Source organism: Polistes dominula, unplaced genomic scaffold (assembly GCF_049000335.1).
Source record: "Polistes dominula isolate Pdom_NZ unplaced genomic scaffold, Pdom_raw_medaka contig_77, whole genome shotgun sequence".
Lineage (NCBI taxonomy): Eukaryota > Metazoa > Arthropoda > Insecta > Hymenoptera > Vespidae > Polistes > Polistes dominula.
Window position 1 is genome coordinate 1,080,001 of NW_028301152.1, and position 21,725 is coordinate 1,101,725.

At 33.2% G+C, this 21,725-nt stretch overlaps 1 protein-coding gene and 1 long non-coding RNA gene across 2 annotated transcripts in view; one reads left to right on the forward strand and one right to left on the reverse strand.

The window, feature by feature from the left end:
- LOC107064076 (uncharacterized) overlaps positions 1-17,067 on the reverse strand; it is a 40,042-nt gene extending 22,975 nt beyond the window's left edge. Inside the window, exon 1 of the mRNA XM_089178202.1 lies at positions 15,921-17,067. The gene's annotated coding sequence lies outside the window, so the exon portion shown is untranslated. The remainder of the gene's footprint in view (positions 1-15,920) is intronic.
- Positions 1-21,725, forward strand: part of LOC149030639 (uncharacterized) — a 28,499-nt gene that overhangs the window by 2,491 nt on the left and 4,283 nt on the right. The window contains exon 2 of the long non-coding RNA XR_016178480.1: positions 1-171. This exon is cut by the window's left edge and continues 1,578 nt beyond it. This is a non-coding gene — a long non-coding RNA (uncharacterized LOC149030639). The remainder of the gene's footprint in view (positions 172-21,725) is intronic.

Genomic DNA, 21,725 nt, shown 5'->3' on the forward strand with positions numbered 1-21,725 from the left:
TAGGAAAAAAAAAAAAAAAAAAGGAAAGAGAAAATAGGAAAAAAAGGAATGAAAGAAAAGGACAAGAAAAATGCGAGAAGATTGACGATTTCCAGAAAGGGAAACGCGACCAGTTCAATGCTTCGACATCGTTCGATGCACATCGTCGCGTCGATTTAAGTATTTGAAAAGGTATGTGTGTGTGTATATGTGTGTGTGTGTTTGTATCAACTCGATATTCACGACTTCTCTTTCTCTTTCTCTTTATTTCTTTCTTTCTTTTTTTATTTCTTTCATACAAATCAGTTTTTTTTTTTTCTTTCAGTGTCAGTCATTCTCATTAACTTTCTCTCTAACTCACATTTTCTCTCTCTCTTTCTTTCTCTTTTCGATTATTTTTTTTTTTTATCATTGTCAGTCTCTCTTAAATTTTACTTTAACTCACATCTTATCTCTCTCTCTCTCTTTCTTTCTTTCTTTCTTACTTTCATTCTGTTTCATTCTATTTTAACTTATTCGTATATTTTCTTTCTCATTCTTATACACTTTATTTAATTATTTCTCTCTCTATCTATCTATCTCTCTTTCTCTTTCTCTTTCCTTTTCTTTTTATACACTCTCTTATAAACTCTCTCGTTAACTCTCCCTTTCTCTCTTTTTCTCTTTTTCTTTTACTAATTTTTTTCTCTCTCTCTCTCTCTCTCTCTCTCTCTCTTATTAACTTTCTTACCTTTCACTCGTTATTTTTCTTACACACTCTTTTTTTTGTCTTTCTTTTGTTTTTTTATTATTTTTCTTTTTCCTTTTTTGTTTTTTATTTTTTTTTTTTCCTAATTTTCCTCTTCTCTCTCACTCTTTCACTACTTCTCTCATTTATCTTCAATTTCTCTCTCTCTCTCTCTCTCTCTATCTCTTTGAATTTTTTTGCCTTTTTTATTTTTTTATTTCAGTACGATTCACTCGAGCTAATTAAAAATACTAACTTTGATTCGAATAACCAATTGAGGATATTTAAATCGTTCGATATATTTCCATAGATAGATAGATAGATAGATAGATAGATAGATAGATTTTGTAGAATCGATTGAACGATGCCAATGTGGAACGTCATATTTCATGTTACATTTTAATTCCATCTAATCCTAGCTATATAACGTTCAAAAACATTCCATAGAATGTAGTGGTAGTGGTGATGGTTTCACAAAAATTTCAATTATTTCGGTTTAACGTAAAAATCATAGTTGAAAAATTTTAATTAATTCATAAATTAAAATACGATATTATAATAATAATAATAATAATAATAATAATAATAATAATAATAATAATAATAATAATAATAATAATTTTATTAAAATCTATCCAAATATTTCATTTCAATTAACCTAATATCAATTAGCAAAATTAACTTTCTTTTTTTCTTTTTCTTTATATTGAACAAACTTGATTCACATAGATAATATTTCTTCATACGCATACATATAAATAATATATATATATATATATATATATATATACAGAAAAATAATTAATTAATTAATACAGTCAAAGAGCATAAAAATAAAAAATTATCGATATCTATGAAAGAATTTTAATGATCCGACAAATTATAGATCTTACATGATTTCCATATACATATGTGACCGTAATTTGTGTCATAAGATTAATTAAAGCCGGCCATACATGTAAAAACGAATATTTTTTTTTTTTTTTTCCATAAATAGTCAGTATACCATCTTACAAATGTGCCTGACAAATTTGTAGAATGAAATTCGCATTATTTATCGATTAAACATTTATTTAAGTGTGCCGCCTCAACTTGGCGCTAAACGCGAACGCTAAACTTTGAACGCGTTTTTCTCGAAACGACTTTTTTCTATGCCATTTTCTATCTAAAATCAATAAAAATATTTGTGTACATAGTTCAATATATGATTAACCAACCCTCAAAAAAGAAATTCTATTCGTCATTTAGTTTTCGCTACAAAAATTTCCAAAAAGAAGCTTTTTTTCGAGCTCTATAGTGGTGTTACCCCTTAACGTCAATGCAACAAAAATTCCGCTAATGTGCCAATAAAAAGCAATCATGTTGTTTGCACAAAACAACTTTGTTGTTTGCATATAGCAACTGTCAGGGTTTCGTCAGGGTTTCGTCAGGGTTTCGTCAGGGTTGCGTCAAAGTTACCTCAGGGTTTCTGTTCAGTACCAAATTTTTGCTGCGGTGGCTTTAATACGTAAGTACCCCAAAAAAACATTTTCATTATTTTCTTAAATAAATTGTACGATTCATATTGTTTTTTTATAATTATCAATATTATAAAATATACAACAAGAATACCAATTTTATATTTCATTTAATTCATTATTATTTCAAAATAACAATATTATTCATATTACAATATAAATCATAAAATAAACATTTTCACAATGATTTGATTTCAATGCATTTGAATTATTAGTTTACATTCACACAATTATTGACATATATATATATAGATATATATATATCTATATATATGTTAATAATAAATTATGCATCGTAAAACAATTTAATATTCACAAAAGGAATACCATTTTGTAATTCATATCGTTAAATCAAATCTATTTCTTATACTTATGTATAAATCATACAATATACATAAACGGATTGGATATGAATAAGAAAAATAAAATAAAAAGAAGATGAAGAAGAAGAAGAAGAAGAAGAAGAAGAAGAAGAAGAAGAAGAAGAAATAAAAAGTGGTGCTATCAATCTTGAAATAAGAATTACAATGATTTACAACGATCTATGTATCTACCACGTGTTTCATCATGTATTCGTGTAGATATCTATGTATATAATATATATATATATATATATAAGAGATAATAAAGAAAGAGAGATAGAAAAGAGAAAAAGAAAAGCTGTGGGGTGGGGAGAAAAAGAAAATGATCGATAGTCATGAAAAAGAGAAAGAAAGAAAAAAAAGGAAAAGAGAGAAAGAGAGAGAAAGAGAAAGTAACGGAATCTTCGAGGGAGAGAAATCCGGGTGTGCGTATAACGCATGAGAATAATACGGTTGAGTTCTCTTTTCAACGAGGGCCCTCGTATATCGGAATTAACTTGCCACCGTATAGAGGATTAGAAGACTAAATATGCGTATGGATGGTGCTACAAACACTAGCTAGCTAGGCTAGGCTAGCTAAAGGAGAAAACAGCGTAGGAAGAAGTATCTCACGTTCGAAATATCAAGAATAGGCACGTGTATGTTACATATGCATACATATGTGTATTTAGGTATATATAGGGTGAACCACACACACATTTTAATTCTCGAATACTTTAATATCTCGGTTATGTATCTATGGTTATATAGAAATACTTTTGAATAACTGTGTTATATTATATTTGAAATTAATTTTGTGTTTTGTTAATAATAGAATCCTTTTTTTTTTTTTTTTTTAATATAAAAATATTAAATAAAATATATAAAATATGAAAAATAAAATTAATAAAATAATATTATAAGATAATATCGTAAATTAATACTATAATAATTCTAAAATATATTAAAAATTAAATTAATAAAAATAATAAATATAATAAAATTTGTTATTGTCAAAAATATTTAATTCAAAGATTTTGAGTTGTATTATTTGATTTTGTTTTTCAGTTTGAATTTGTTATTGTCAAAAATATTTAATTCAAAGATTTTGAATTTTATTATTTGATTTTGTTTTTTTCTGTTGTTTGTTTATTACGGTAATTGATTTATATTTTTTTAAATTTCCTGTTAAAAATTATTCATTTGTTTTAATTGAAATATTTGTAAGTAAACAAACGTTCAAAATTTCTAATTACATTATTACTCAATTTCTTTAATAATATTCAACAAAAATAATTCACTATTTTATTACATTTTACATTAGCATCATTCCTATTAAAAAAAAAAATACAAGTAGAAATAACGAAGTTATTTAGTATACATTTCCATATTTTCGTATTTTTTAAATGTTCCACACTGTATATGAAAGAAGCTAAAGCAGTAAAAGAACTTCTAGTCTCACTCCTTTCACGTCAAACATCATAGTAATTTCCTCTCTCTCTCTCTCTCTCTCTCTCTTTTTTTTCTTTTTTCTGTACACATCTTTTCTTTTTCTTTTTTTCTATCTCTAAACTCCGACGAATGATGTGAACTTGGAATTTGGAGAATTTCATTAGGATAAAAAAAAAAACAACAACAACAAAAAATGGGAGAATAAAACGGAAGAGTTTTTTTCTCTTTTTTTTTTTTTATTCATAGAAAAGGAATAACGATGAAAAGAAAAAGAAAAAAAAAAAAACAAGAAAAATGCAGATAATTTCTTGCATAGGACATCATTTCTAGTGCGCGTCATTAAATTTTGACGAATGGATATAAAAACGACAAATGACGAACATCGGGGTTGAAAATAAGACCATCTCTCTCTCTCTTCTCTCTCTCTCTCTCTTCTTCTCATGAGACACATTTGACAAAAAAAAAAAACAACGTTTTGAAATGAACCAAGGGGAAAAAATATATATATACTAGAGGTGCTCCATCATGCGTTGCTATGGTTCACAATCAGTCTGATACACACGTCTTTAAGTCAACGAATTACCTTATACCGATTATAAATTAAGATATAAACTATCCTATCTTTCAAGTTGAATGAAATTTCACACAGTGTGTCAAATTTTATTCAAATCAGTTCAGTACTTTAGGAGTCCATTGCGGACAAACAACGTGACACGTAATTTATATATATATATATATATATATATTAAGATACTATGATGTTCCACACATTTCTATAGCTTTGTTACAAAATGTTGATTTAATATAATTTTAAATTATTTAGTAAATTATAACAACAACATTAAAAATAATACCACAATTAGAATGAAATATATAAAATAATAATACACGAAAAAAAAAAAAACAAATATAAAAAGAAATGGTCAGTTATGTCATATGTAAATCTGAAAAAAAAAACCTGAAAAATAATTGAATTGTAATACAGCCCCATCTATTGAAAACTTTTAGAACTGAAAGACGTAGATAACCTCTAAATAAGAAATCCTTAAATTAGCAATAAAATCATTCAAATAATCGCGATAAAAACAATCTAAACTAAAATCAACAAATAATGTCATTAAATCTCAGTTCAGTAGTTTCGTAGTTCATTGAAAACTAACAATATGACATTGAATTTTTATATATATATATATACACACACACATTCGTAACGTACGTTCCCATGAAAGTTAACGTACAGTTCTCGCGTTCATTATCGCGACATTGTGCTCTTGGATAATCAAATCTCGAATTTAAAGAAAATAAATAGGTACGTTTGTAGATATAATATATGTATGGTTTGTTTGTTGGTATATATGTATGTATGTAATATACTTACACACATACATAGCACAGAGTTCGATTCAATTAATAGGGGACGATTGTTCGAGACAAAAGAAACGTTTCACAAGCGTGTTTCCTGAATCATGAGCGAGCAAGCGAGTTCCTTGGTAAGCACCTCAGAGGAAAAAGAGAGAAAAAGGTTCCAAGAGGGAACAACAGGGAACCAACCGGTAAACAATGCTGCCTTGAGCACAAAGCGTCGTTACAAAAGCAAAACCCGATATTCGCGGACCTCTTCGAGGAGTGCAGAGTTAAAGTGCAGGTGCGCAAGTTCACCTAACTTAACATACAGAGAAAAGACATACACCAAAATGAAAAAATGAAAGAGAGAGAGAGAGAGAGAGAGAGAGAGAAGGGAGGGAAGCTTTTTTAGAAAAAGAAAAAACAGTATAAAAGAACGATATAAAAGGGGATAGTAAGATGAATAAATATTTATTTTACTTTTATATTTATAACATTTAATAATTAATATTAAAAATAATTATATACCTTTTATGATTTACATTAGATTTCAACTGTTATATATTAGATACAATTAAAATAGATAATTTTTTTTTTTAAATAAAATAGAATACTTAATGTAATCTTCTTATCTTAATATATATATAAATTACGTGTCACGTTGTTTGTCCGCAATGGACTCCTAAACTACTGAAATGATTTGAATCAAATTTTGCACACTGTATGCAGTTTTATTCAACTTGAAAGATAGAATAGTTTATATCTCAATTTATAATCGCAATAAGGCGGTATAAGGTAATTCATTGGACTTAAAGACGTGTGAGAAAATAATTATTATGTTTGAAAAATTATTAGATAAAGGAGATATATGTTGGAATGAATATCAACCCATTTGAATTTGATTTATTTTTAAGGTTTTATATACAATTTTAATTAAATGAATTGAAGTCATTTAAAAGAGTACATTTCTATGTTTTATGTTTGATGTTTAATGTTTATTTTTTTAATATCGTTATTATTATTATTATTATAATGTGTGTGTAGTATTTTAGAGTTACTTAGTGTTGTTATGTATTCAGCGTAATAAAAATAATTTCTATTAGACACAAAGAAAAATAGAAATAATAATAATAATAATAATATATATGTTTAAAACGATATCTAATAGATAACATAAATATACAGTCATAAAGAATATTAAAATAAAACAATAATACAATATTTGTTAATATTCAAATACATGATCGTTATATTTAAAACAAAATCAGTGACCAAAAATGTTTTATGTATAATACATACATATACAATATATATATATATATATATATATATACATATATATATATATTGAAAATAATATCAAAGAGAAAGGAATTTAATAAAAAATATAATTTTCATCTTTCAAATAATATCAAACAACACGCGCGTTCTCTGGAAAAAAAATAAAAAATATGAAATCATAAAGAAGAAGAAGTAGAGGTAGAAGTAGAAGAGAAAAAATAAAAAAAATAAAAACGTTAAAACTTCCAAATAATAAAAAAATACATATAACAATAATAATAATAATAATAATAATAATAATAATAATGATAATAATGATGATAATACAAAAAAAAAAAACAAAAATACTACGAAAAATCAAAAAGGTAGGAATACCGATATGAAAATCAATTGAATGTACATATATCGACAGAAATAAATAAATAAATAAAAAAAAAAAAATAAAAATCAAACGAATAAACAAACAATTAAAAAAAAAAAAAATAAATATAATACAAACGGATGAAAAAAAAAAAAAAAGAAAAATTATATTTTAAAGACTACCTACCATCTTTACTACTTATCTCTACCTTCACATTCTTTTCATATGAGACTCGAGAAGAGAAAGATAAAATAAACAAGGGCAGGGGGTGGAGAGGGGAAGGGGGAAGGGGTAGGGGAAGGAGGATAAGGGTAAGGTGGAGGACTGTTAAAGCGTGGCCATGTTTATTTTACACGACCAACAAGTTCGCCAATAAATCTTCCCTCATTGAGAAGCCTCCTTGCCTGCTATAAAACGTAACGTGCACGCGTGCGCGAATAAATCGTGCGATAAGCGACCTGACTATGCGGGAGGGTGGCCGGGAAGGGTAGTAAAAGGAACGAGAGAGAGAGAGAGAGAGAGGGGGATGACTAGAGTAGGGTGAACAGGTTGAAAAGAGGTAAAGTGTAAGAGAAAGAAAATGAGAGAGAGAGAGAGAGAGTAAACGGAAGTGGAAAAAAGTGGAAGGGAAAGAGAAGTTGTATTGCAATTTATGAGATTCCAAGTTGGCAATTCGTCGATGCTGATTAATGGTCCGGGCACGCTAAAGGCGACCGATTGTTCTTGACGCTTTTTAGTACCAATTCCAACGATATTAACGTTTTTTCTTTAGCGTACCTAAGAACACGAACGTTCGACCGAAGGGATCGAACAAAGCAAGTGAAAGAATGAAAGAATGAAAGAATGAAAGAAAGGAATGAGAAATAATAAAAGCTTGATTTTGTTCATCTTAACTTTTCATCTAGTCGATTATAATGATATCGAAGATCTTATTGAGACTGACAAATATTCGCGTTTGATGATTAATTTACAATAAAAGGGTTGGGGAGGGTGGGGGTGGGGTGGTGGGGAAAAGATATATAAACGTTTCATTAACGTTCGACAAATTTACATAACGACCGAGTTGAATAATTTAATGGGGGCAATGTTTTTCTAATTTCGCGATAGCCCGTTTACCCCCACCCCCACCTCTTCAGATAATTTTGTATGAAGTATACACGCTACACACATATATACATATAAAGGGTATAGTGAACATAATACAAAAGTGTACATGTGTGTATAAGTATAAATATATATATGTATGTATGTATGTATGCATAATGAGTGTTAATAATATAATAATGATATAGGAACGTTTCATAGGTTAGGTTACATTCGATTGGATCGAACAAAAGGGAGGAAACGTAAATCGCATGCTTTCCGATCAAAATCAATTATTATTCGCCATGTGTATATATCCCATGTTTATTTATTTATTTATATATATATATGTGTGTGTGTGTGTGTGTGTGCTTTTAGCATCAATGAAGAGAAAAGAAAATAAAATAAAAACAAAAAAACAAATCGACAACCGATAAAATAGTTTGTTGATCGTTTATCGAACGAGCGCACACACAACACCTTCAGCTCAACCTCCACCCCACCCCACCCCCCACCGACCACTCGTATCGGCAGTTTTTTTATCGACTCGTTTAGTTAAAGACTCCATCAAGATTTTCTCTCTACTAAACGATAACATTATCTTTTATTATGTTTGTTCTTCTTGTCTATGTCATGTGTGTGTGTGTGTTATGTGTTGTATGTTGTGTCGTGTAGACGATTGATGTAATTCGCTTGTCCATTTTCTTGTAGAGAAACGTGTCGGTCTGTTTGCGAAGCAAGAGTAATCGGTATACTACCAGGACTCACGTGTACACTAATACATAAATGGATACATAAGTGGATACATATATACATGAATATATATATATATATATAAACACATAAGCTTGCTACAGGAATCCAGCTACTCTCGCTCTCTCTCTCTCTTGAACCTTAACTCTTTCTTTATCTTGTTTTATCTTTCTTTATCTTTTCTTATCTATCACTTTCTATCTATCTATTTTTTTCCCCATTTCTTTTAGTTCTCTCTTTCTAACTCTCTCTCTCTATCTCTTTCTTTTAACATTATTTCTCTTTCTATTCCTCTTTTTCTCTCAACTTCTTTTCTGTCTCATTGTTTTTCTCTATTTCACATTCTCTCTCTTCATACAACTAACTAACTCTCTTTCATTATTTCTTTTTTATTCATTTTCCACAGTAACTTTCTCTTTGTTGTTCTTACTGTTTCTTTTCATCTCATTTTCTTTCTCTCTCTCTCTCTCTCTCTCTTTATCTAACCTATTTATCTATATATCTATCTCTTTTCATCTCTCTCTCTCTCTTTCGTTAAACCAGAAGATAGAAGTTCTGTTCAAACAGGAGGGGGTTGGGGGTTGGGGGTGGGGGTATCGTAAAGTAGAACTATTTCGTGGATCGGCAAGTGATTGAAAACGTACGCGCGACTTAACGCGCCCGATCGTCGGACCTCTCTGGGTTGAAAGGACGAAAAGCCGTGTACGGTGGTAACCGGCTGCCCCCATCGATTTCTATTATGTTCACGGTAACGGTATACTTCTACCTATCTATATACGTCTATCTATCTCCCTTCTTTATCTATCTATCTATCTATATACGTATACATATATGTACGTACGTACGTACGTACGTATATATGTATGCATTTATGTATGGATGTATGTACGTATTATTTGTGTGAGTATGTGTATAATGTGTGTAAGTGCATAAACCCGTCTTGTATATATGTATATATATATAGGTATAGTTAGATGGTAGATACTTACTTACTCTACTACCTCGAATGAACTGACTAGCTAAGTCCGGTTGGTCGATTGAATTGAAAATTTGACCAAGCAAATCTTTTTCCCTTCATCCACGGTTTTTTTTCTTTTTTTTTTTATTCTATCGACATTTACATACTATATATATATATGTGTAAGTGATATATAAATGATTTATAATATCAAATCTATCGGAAACGTTTTTGTCCATTTTTAGAATAAAACATATCTCTGGTGAATTGATTAATATTTATTCAATAATATAATTATCATCATTATTTATAATTTTTTAATCACAGCTTGATGACAATTTGTATATTGCATTTAAAAAAAAAAAAAAAAAAAAAAAAAAAACAAGATACACAAAATTCAACCGATATTTGTCACAACGTACAAACGAACGAACTTTTCGATAGACCTAATATAATATTTATATGTATGGGATGTGTATATGTGTATACTTAAAGTGTAGTCCCCCCCCCCCATCAAATGGGACTATTATCATCTTAAGTTCATATTAAATGTCAGTTAACTTTTTGATAATAGTCGACAAAAAATGTGTTTTTATAGATACATAACTTCAAAAGATTTCATTTTTACTAAACGTATAAAGATAGAAATAGTCATAGAAAAAGAAATGAAAGAGAGAGAGAGAGAAAGAGACAGACTTTTTCAACTATATATATATACAGAAGAACGTCGAATTCTTTTCACTCGAAAAACTACCATCACCCCCCCCCCACCCGTTTCCCCCCTGTCTCTTTTTATTCCTCTCCCTAAAACATACTTTAAACGAACAACGTTGATTTATCTCGTAGCTCGAAAGTTTGAGCACGAAGATTGAGCCCCCTCTCCTTCTCCCCTCCCCCCTTCCCCATCCACCTACCCCTAGTCCCTCCTCTCGTTTCCCCGTTCTATTACGTGGCATTTAAAATCGTTCAGGAGGATGGAAAGGAAAAAAAAAAAGAGAAATAAGAAGGATGAGTTAAAGGAAGAGGAAGAAGAAGAAGAAGAAGAAGAAGAAGAAGACGAGCAGGTAAAAAAAGAGACGCACATTTAGTGGTAAATTCGAGGTGCCAATAGGGGAAGCAAAGTACGGTTTAGTTCCCCTTCTGATTTTAACGATGGTAGTATAGAGATGGTTCGAAGAGATCAAATGAGCGAGAGAGAGAGAGAGAGAGAAAGAGAGAGAGATGAGTATCTCTGAAAATAGGATTGCCGCGATACGCATTGTACGGAGGATAGTGAGTCTTCTTCTTCTTAGTTCCATTCTCGCTACCCCTGTTTCTCCCCACTTACCCACCCACCCCTTAACAACTCATTCTCTCTCTTTCTCTCTCTCTCTCTTTTTCTCTTTCTCTCAATCTTTTCACAGCCCTATTCGACCTTCCACGTCATATTTATAGCCTTCGCCTTTTCCACGAACCTTTTGCTTGTTTGTGGGGTTGCTTAATTCGAGAGGATGAGAATGAGATGGATGATGAACGGTGAACGCCCAAAAGAGAAAGAGAAAGAAAGAGAGAGAGAGAGAGAGAGAGAAAGACAACTAAAGAAAAGAGACTTGAAGTGAAAGAGAAAAAGCAGCCAGCTGATGAACGAGCAAAAGAAGAAGGAAAAGATTAGGGTTACGAGCAGTAAAGCCAAAGACTTCTTCGGAAGAACAAAAAGTAGAATAAGAATAAGAAGAAATAGAAGAAGAAGAGGAGGAGGAGGAAGAAAGAAAAAGAAAAACATAAGAGAAATAAATAGAATGAGACAGAGAATACGTTTAGGTAGGTAAGAAAAGAAAGAAGGTAATCCAGCGTGTGTGTGCGTGCACGAACAAATACACACCTCTATCCCTGGTCTTTCAAAGTGAGTGAGAAAACAAGAGAGAGAAAAAAAGAGTAAAAGAGAGAAAGAGAGAGTGTGAGCAGTAGTAGTAGTAGTAGTAGTAGTAGTAGTAAGAGCACCAGGTGCGCTGTGATTTAGCGTAGCCTAACCGAAGCCCCAGCCGTGTGCCGCAGACTCGATCGTATCGCCCGGTTATTAAAATTTCTTGCGAGCTTTCCACCGTCCTTTTCCACCGTGATTTCCGGCGCTCCGATCCTATATAACCCTACTCCTCTATTCCACCTTCCTTCCCCCTTCCCATCCCCCCTCCCCTCCCACACTATTTCTCTCCTCCCACCACCCATCTCCTTCTCTTTTCCCTTTCTCTCATCCTAGTATTACTCCTACTACTACTACTATTACTGTTAGCTACACCAATACCACCACCCATTAAAACCACCCCTTCTTCTCACTACCCTTCGTAAATGCATATTTCCGCAGTTACCGAGAGACGACGACGATATATTATGAGAATCTAGGAACGTTTCATCCTTCTCTTTCTCTTTCTCTTATTCTCTCTTCCCTTTGTAATAAGTGGTCCGAAAATTGAACGGGATAAGGTTAACCTTGTTGTGTGTTTCGTTAGTTTAGGAAGTCCTGTTTCTTCTTCTTCTTCTTCTTCTTCTTCTTCGTCACGCGATTTCGTCGAATTAACTCAAATCCACGGACACGCTACTAGTATGAATTAGAGGAATGGTAGAAGGTGATGGGAGAGACAGACAGACAGACAGACAGACAGACGGGGAAAATGGGAGGGAGGGAGGGAGGGAGGGGGAATAAGTAATCGTCTTGTCTCTCAGATTGCCTCTTGCTATTCGTTCATTCGACAATAGTATATATAGTATTGGATTGTGTATGTGTAGGTGTGTGTGTGGGTATGGTGGAGAGATAAGTAGGGGGCATATATATGGGAATACGTGTATATATATATATGTATATATATAGTTAACAAATGCGAATTGTTCGAACAACTCGACAAGATAATGTTCCGCTCATCTAATTGCAAGTTTGTGTCTCCCGAACGAGTTGCACCACTGTGTGGATAAATTTGACGATTTTCCGAGAACATTAAAACCGATTATTTGGAAAGTTAATTTTCCGTAAATAGATGTGAATATTAGTTGATTGGAAAAATTTTTTGTAGGGAAACGGAATGTGATTGGATTTTGTTTCTTTTTATAAGAAAAATATGAAATTATCTGTAAGCATTATATTCCGATTTATTTGTAAGTATTTCTTATATATTATTTTTTTTACGTATAATATTATATTTATAATATATATATATATATATAGAAATATTGTAAACAAATTCAAAGGATTAATCTTTTTGAATATGACGAATATAAAAATTGACGTAATATAATAGTAATCAATAAAATTGAAAAAAAACGTTTCAGTGAAAATGAAATGATGGTCAATGGGTGAACCCCTCTTACAAACCATTCGACACGTACAACTACCTAGTTTGGAATGAATAAAATCATGGAGGAGGACGATTTGGTCGAACGGAAATTGCACTAGGAGAGGATTAACGAAGCATCCAGTGGTCTTTGATCGATGATGCTCAATGCATCTCTGCAGGCATCTCATCTTCATTTATCAAAACCCCTCTCTCTCTCTCTCATTCTCTCACCCTTTCTTTTATTTTTCCTCTCTTCTTCTTCTACTTCTTCTTCTTCTACTCTCAAGGGAGAACTCTCACGAAAAAGTTAGACGATTTAAATCCCCACGAAATAATTAAAACAACCGAGAAATGAGAAATTTCATCGGCCTATGGAAATTTCATTTTTCAATCGTTATCAAACACACTATATGTAATAATATTTATTTTAAAAAATATCAAATGTAAGTATATTATAAAATTATCTTTTTTTTTTGCAATTCAATGATGACTGTTTAGAGGATTGATGAAGATGGGGAGAATTTGTTAATACGTATATTCATTTTTGTTTTTTTTTTTTTACACTCCTACCAAGGAGAGAGAACCGTTTTGACGTTTCACTTTTAAGAAGAATAAAAAAAATAGAAAAAATAGAAAAAAGAGACTAACGGTGTCATTAAAGAGGCATATGAAAATAAATGGCAGAAGAAGAAGAAGAAGTGGCTTGGCTATGTAAAAGTTCAAAGTGAGCTTAAACGTTGACGGGTTGGATGTTGTTAAACACAGTGCGTTGGGTTGCACTGTGACGAAAAACTCAAACTACGTTGACGTTAACGTCAAGATAGGTAGGTAGGTATGTAGGTAGGTAGGTAGGTAGGTGTGCAGTAGTAGTAGTAATAGTAGTAGTAGTAGTCGTTGGATAGGACGTGTAAAACGTGCCTGACCCGTTTTCAATTACGACTCCGTTCCTCAAAGAGAAACGAAAGAGAGTGAATAAGAAGCAAAAAAAAACACACACACACACACACATAGAGAGAGAAAGAGAGTAAGAGATGAGGGGGGGGGGGGGTTGGAAAAAGAAGAGTGAGCGTTAAAATTTAATTCGATAAGAAAGTGTATATACTCGTGTTGTAGGGACAAGGACGAACTAAAGGTAACGTACTATGTACTTAATTCCCTGTTCGACGATACGTAAGCCGCTCGTACGTACTCGGTAGCAAGCTAGTAAGTTGAGAATACTTTGACTCCCAGTTGGCAGTGCCGCCGGCGGTTCTCGTCGTCGGCCCGAGGAATAATAATGTCGCCTAAACAGAGGCAAAAGGAGGAGGAAGGGTGCATTTCATTACTCGCCCGCGTCTCGACCATCGAACGGAAACTGAGAGAGAGAGAGAGATAGAAAGAGAGAGAGAGTGATAGAGTGAGAGAGAGATGAAAATAAAAAAAGAAAGAAAGAGAATGAGGGAATGAGAGTTGCTGTACAGCCAGGATTAACTATATCCACGGCATCGGGAAATTAATTATGGAAATCGATAGCCGCTTTACGTACCCGTAAGAGCCTCGTTCCAATTTGTTAAGAAAGATGATAGCGAATAATCTAACGTGATTTCTATTTGATACGTATTATTAAAAAAAAAAAAAAAAAAAGAAAAATTATATATATATATATATATAATTAAATAAGAAGGATGGATCGATTGTGAAATGAAAATGTATTTTATTATTATTTTCTATTTTATTTTTCTTCTTCTTCTTCTTCTTCTTCTTCTTCTTCTTCTTCTTCTTCTTCTTCTTCTAATTAGACATTTGAATGATTATTTAATGTTTAAAAAAAAAAAAAAAGAAGAAAAAGCGTGGAAAAGATTAAAAGATTTATAATGATATAAAAGAGGGGGAATATATTTGAGAAAGAGAGAGAGAGAGAGAGAGAATGAAAGACAGTGAATGAACGTGTGTGTCTTCTTTGAGGGAAGTTTTTCTACGAGATAAGAGAGGTACAGAAAGACGTCATCATGAATGTTTCAGCCGAGTGGTAATTGCGTTAACGATCAAAGAACATGCTCGAGGTTAGAAGTAGGTGGATAGGTTGGTTGGTATGGAACAAGTACTAAAAAGTAGTTTTATTCGAAAATGCTTGGATATTAAATGGTGAAAAATCAAAAGCCAAAAAGGCCCTCCTCTTCTAACTTTCCAATTGCGGATAAGTTTGATGAGAGAAATAGACAGAGAGAGAGAGAGAGAGAGAGAGAGAGAGAAAAAAGAGTTTACGAAGTTTTTTTTTTATAGTGTCCTAAAAATTTACGTATCCAGTCCAATGCAATAAGAATTGAGTACCGTGAAATGGAAATACGGGTATCCGGTAAATGTTTAAATGGGAGGGGGTGAGGGGATGAGGGGGTGAGGGGTGGGTGGGGGGGGGGGCTAAAGATTTAAAAAGAACGAACCCCCGACGTATCGTCGAACGAGCAAACCCTACGGAAAATTCGTTTTCGAAGGAAAACGTAGGAAATGGGCGGAACGAGGATCTTTTAACTGTGGCGAGGAAAAGAGGAAAAGAGGGGAGAAAGGGGGACTGACATGAGTGTCGAGAATGAGAAAATGAAGAAAGCGGGGGGGGGAGGTAGGGAGGGTTGTATTCTTCGTCGATTATTTTTCTTATTTTCTTTTTTACCTCGACAAAAGTGTTCTTCAGGATTGGGTAAAAATTTTGTTCTCCTACACCTTTTCTTTTCTTTTCTTTTCTTTTCTTTTCTTTTCCTTTTTTTTCTCTTCTCTTCTCTTCTCTTTTTTTATTCGGATTTTTTTTTTTTTTTTTTTTAGAAAATAAAGGCAACGATACTCACCCCGACGGAAGTGAGGCGTCACTCGATTCCCTCGGTGTCGTGCAGTACATCGACCTGATCCAATCTTGAATAATAATAATATCTCCTTTTCTTGGATAAACGTGAAAGATTGTCGAAACGAAGATAAGTTTTATATAAAAAAAAAAAAAAAAAAAAAAAATGAAACTTAATGATCAATTATTAAGTTTATCCTTGTTTGCTGTTGTTGTTGTTGATGTTGTTGTTGGTTGTAATTGTTGTTGTTATTATTATTATTATTATTTATTATTATTGTTGTTGTTAATTAATTTAATGATAAAACGAGGAAAACGAAAACGATGAGAACAATAATAATGTTGATTAACTGACATCGATGACTTTTACTAAACCGATCGAACGATCATACCTCCACGTGATTGCATTGTGAGACGGGAGAAGCACGACGTTCGTCGCGAGAGGAGGCAACGCGTGTTGTTTCGTTGCCATAAAAATTCGAGAGGGAGATGCCGCGCGAGAGTCTTCGTGAGAGAGACAGAGACAGAGAGATAGATAGATAGAAAGAAAGAGAAAGAAAGAGATAGAGAGAGAAAAGAGAGAGATGAACGGACAGGTGAGAGGAAAAGAAAAAGACAACAAGAAGAAAAGAGTGGAGTGAGTGGAGTGAGTGGAGTGAGTGAGTTAACGAGTTATCAAGGTGGTGGTAGGGATTTTTCGAGAGGGAATAAGAAGAGGGATAGGTAAGAGTTGTTAAGAGGAGAAAAGAATTGCCAAGAAACGACGACAACGACTACGAAGACTACGAAGATGATGATGATGATGATGATGATGATGATGATCTGTGGGTAAAGGAGAAAAATGATGCAAGAGGAGACACACGAGTGGTTTTAAAATAAAAAGAAGTCGAGAGAATAGAAGAGACCAGGTGAGAATGATGAAAGAAAAGAGGGACGGAGAAAGATAGATATATAAATGGATAGCTATATATATATAATATGGATAGATAGGTAGATAGATAGAGAAAGAGGAAGAAAGATAGAGATAGAGAGAGAGAGAAAGAGAAAGAGAAAGAAAGAGAAAGACGAAAGACTCTCCCTGAGATTTCAACGTGCACTGCAAAGAGGAGCCACGGATCCTCACTGACTCGTTCCGAGTTGTGTTACGTACTCGTCGCTCCCCGAAAGACTCGGGGTCTGCGCAGTTGGCCGCGCTCATCACCACCGTTTCCACCACCACCATCACCACCACTAGCACCACCACCACCTCTAGCACCACCATCGCCACCACTACGACCACCACTAGCAGCAGCAGCAGCAGCAGCAGCAGCAGCAGCAGTGGCGGCAACGGCACCATCACCACCACCATTGCCAGTACCACCACCACCACCACCACCACCACCACTACGGCCACCGTACTAACCCCAAATCTCCATGGCTGTTCCCCTCGACGCCAACCCTAACCTCCATCCGGCAGCCGCCCTAAAAGTCCGCTTATAAACGTTCTCGAAGAGGTTCACGAGGAAGTAGAGAGAGAGAGCTTTTCACTCTTTCTCATCTACTCTTCTCATCGTACTTTCTCATACTCTCTCTCTCTCTCTCTTCTTCTTTCTTTTACATTCTCATACACTCTTCTCTCTCTCTCTCACTCTCACTCACTCTTTCGTTTTCTCTTCTTTTTCTTTCTTACGTATGTACGAAACCCATCCTCACCCCCTTATGTTCAAGCACCACCAACGTACGTATAACACCACCCCCCCTTCTCCCCCTCCCCCATCCTTCCCCCTGTTCTCCCTAAACCCCCTTCTACCTACTCCCCCCAAACTCCCCCTACGGAATCGGCTCTCGAGCGATGAATTCTGATATTACTTTGCTCTTCTCTCGCGCGTACTCGCGCGTATCGAAGCGCGAGATGTCGATGAACCCGGGAACACGCGACACGAGCTTGCAGCCCTGCCAAGGCTGCTTTTATGATGTACGGCGACGAATACGACGACGACGACGACGACGACGACGACGAAGAAGACGAAGAAGACGACGATGAACACCACAGGAAGATGAGGAAAAACGATGCCTCGTCTTCTACCCGTTGGTCAATGCCGTTCGATAAAAATGAATAAGTTAAAGTCAAGCGTTGCGAATTCTCTCACTTTTCTTGTCAAGTATCATGTACTCTCTCTCTCTCTCTCTTTTTCTGTTCCAGCACCTTTCCCTCAACCATCTACCCCCTCCATCTTCACTTTCTATCATTCTCTCTTTTGTCATAAACATTTATTCGAACTATTTGTATTTTTGTTTGATCGTGTCTCTTTTTACAAATTGTTTATCTTATTTTGTATTAATTTTAAATTAAACGTGTAGAATAATTTTTTGTAATATTTTTTATATATATATATATATATATATAAATATCGTTTTAAATCTAACAGCATACGTCGAATTGTTATAAAAATGAAAAAAAATTAATTACTAAAAATTACCAACTAAAAATTACCAATCGTTCGTAGATAAATTTTTAAGATTAAAAAAAAAAAAAACAAGAAAAGATAACAAGTTTTTGATAGGACCTAAAACGAGATAACACGTGACTCTATTTCTCTCTTCAAAAAGGGGTAATATCAAATAAAGGAAGAGGAGGAATTTTCTTTCTTTTTTTTTTTGTTTTATTTTCGCATAATAATAATGGCCGGCCATATTTTGTGTTCACCTGCTGCACGAAGTCGAGAACGAATGGTGGTGGTGGTGCTGGTGGTGGTGGTGGTGGTAGGGATGCTCGAGGGACTCGGGTGAACGGGGGTAAATGGGGGAGAGGGGGGGGAGAGAAGGTGTACGTCCCTCGCACATCCACTCTTTATGAAACGATGATTCTATCAATATTTTCTGTCTAACGTGTACTCAACCTCGTGAACTCGTGTGTACTCGTTCACTTTTTCTTTCTTTCTTTCTTTCTTTCTCTATCTATCTATCTATCTATCTATCTATCTAACTATCTATCTATCTATCTCTTTTGATCTCTTTCTCACATAATCTATATTCTTAATGTCAATATTTCGATATTCCAATATCGCTAATTACTCGATAGATATTGAATTTACCTTTCTACTAACTCTGTTAACTTTCATCACGGTCTCAATCCTTGCTACTTGTTTATCCTACCTTTTATTTTTTAATTTTCTTCTTACTTCCACGTCTTTCTCTTCTTCATCTTCTTCATCTTCTTCTTCATCTTCTTCTTCATTTTCGTTTTATATATATTTTGTTTTCCTTTTTCTTTTACCTTTCGTCGTAATTGGTACAACAGATACAAGAGTAGAAGAGTTAGTTTAGAAATCACGTGATCTTAACGATCGTTCGTTCAGGTTTCGTTTGATCAGATTAATCCGGATTAAATCAACTTAGAGATTTTTATCTTTTACTTTCTTCGACGAGTAGTAACCAATAAAAGAAAAAAGAAAAAGTCAAGTTTCCAAAAAATAAAAGACAAAAGTTAGAAAGAGAGTGAAAGAAAAAGAAAGAAAAAGAGAGAGAGAGAGAGTGATGGGGAGGGCGTGGGGAGGGGGGGGGATTTGAGAAGTCAAGGGTTGTACGGTGACAAGGTCGAGGAAAGTTTTTAACGCGTGATAATGATCGAGAATCACATCTTCCACGGTGATTCGTCGATCGTTCGAAAAGTTTGAAAGTTCTTTTTGACTTCCGAATTGAACGAACCGGGGTGGGGGGGGAGGTGGAATGAGGAGGAATGGTGAAAGAAGAATTGGAGGTGGCGGAGAAAGATGAGAAGGAAGAGGAACAAGAAAAGGAGAAGGAGAAGTAGAAGAAGAAGGAGGAGGAGGTGGTGGAGGTGGAGGTGGAGGAAGAAGAAGAGATGCCAAACGGAAACGTCGTCCGGGTAAAACGCAAGATGGAACAAAAAGAGAAAGACAGAGAAGAGGTCTTGTCCGTAGCTTCCTAGAGTTCGTTGCTCTCTCTCTTTCTCTTTCTCTTTCTCTCTTTCTCTTTCTCTTTTTCTTTTTCTCTTTCTTTCTTTCTTTCTTTCTTCGTATAGAGGCGACTTGTGTCCCCTTGCTCGCATTCTACAGAACGCTGGACTAATGCCAAAGTCATTCTCACATAATTTCGAAAGAACACAATTGCCAAAAAATATATGTGACACGATTCGCTATTTCGCGAACTGTGCTGATATGGTATGGCAATGCCGAACCAATGAAAGAGACAGATAGATGGAAATAGATAAAGAAAGATCGAGAAAGATAGTTGGTAGATAAAAAGATTCGTGTGCAAAGAGATACACGATAATCGGAAACATTCGAATTATTGCTATCGTCGATATTCATTTATTTGATCTACGTTTATGCGTGTGGTGGCCCCGTTCGATCGTGAACATTTAAAAACAAAAAAAAAAACAAAATGGAGTTTTTACGCGCCATTATTTCGCGCCAAATCTTTTTATCGTATTTCAATGTACCCTTTTTATTTGTTTCGCATTACACGAAACAATTTCAATGATTCAAATTTTGTCAATGATCTTTATTTTTTATTTGTTAATCTTTTTGTTTTTGTTTTGATGGTTTTGTGTGTGTGTGTGTGTGTGTGTGTGTAGAAATAAAAAAAAAATATTTTAGGTTAATTTCTTTTTCCCCTTGTTTTACAACAAAATTTTCGACGTGATATAAGGGCGCCATCTTGCGTTCCAATTTCTAATCTATGATCAAAGGAAGAGTCGATAACAAGATATACAGGGTGTGACAATTATTTCGAAATAAACTTCGTTATTTATGATTTTATGGAAACATTTGTAAAAACAAATCTTATATTATTTAAAACGATACTATTAATGGTAAAATAATTTTGTTCAAAGTACATATTTAAACAAAATGTTGTTTATATGAGTAATCAAATCTAATTCTATTTAAAACAATAATAATTATCACGACATTTTTTAAACGAATAATCATTAACAATATATATTATTTTACAGTTGTACGTATATATCTACAAATTGTATAACTTTTAAAAAATTTTTCTTAGAAAATAATTAATAACAAAAATATCTATATATTTTAACATAAATGTATCCACCACCCCTGTGTCTATTTTTGGTAACACACGGATTTTAACATCATTTTACATCGCATTGTTCCTCTCGGAGAAATAGTTATTTTTAGTCGCGAAAAATACGAATATTTTCTATGTATATTAGTGTCAATCTTATTGAAAATAAACATTCATCCTGACTTTTATTCGATTGTTATTTATTCTCAGATATATTTATCAACTTTATTGTTCTATTTCGTAAGCTTTAATTTAACTCTTGCCAAATACTCATTATTTATACATGAATATATGCACGTACGTACATCTCTTTTAAACGTGTCAAAATATATATATATATTATTTATTGATGAAATCTGCTTAAATTACTATTTTAAACACTTTAAACTATACTATATTGCGTATATAATTAAAAAACACTGTTTAATGATACCAATTATGTAATGGAACGAGTAGAATCTAATCTACGAATTAACTGATTGTAATATTAAAACTTACATTATGTCTGTCGTAAGTATGTACATTACCTAGCTAATCTATGAATTAACTGATCGCTTGCAGTTAATTCATACATTCACCAAATATTCTACGAATTAACTAAACACTCTAGTTAGTTGGGCTAACGACTTTTTTGCCGCAACTTTTAGGTTATATATATATATAAGTTAAATTTTGATTAGAACAAGATAAATATACTAATATATTCTACATTTCTGTCCTTAGCTAACAGTATACTCTTTGCTTATATTATATATTTTACATACATATATTATATATATAT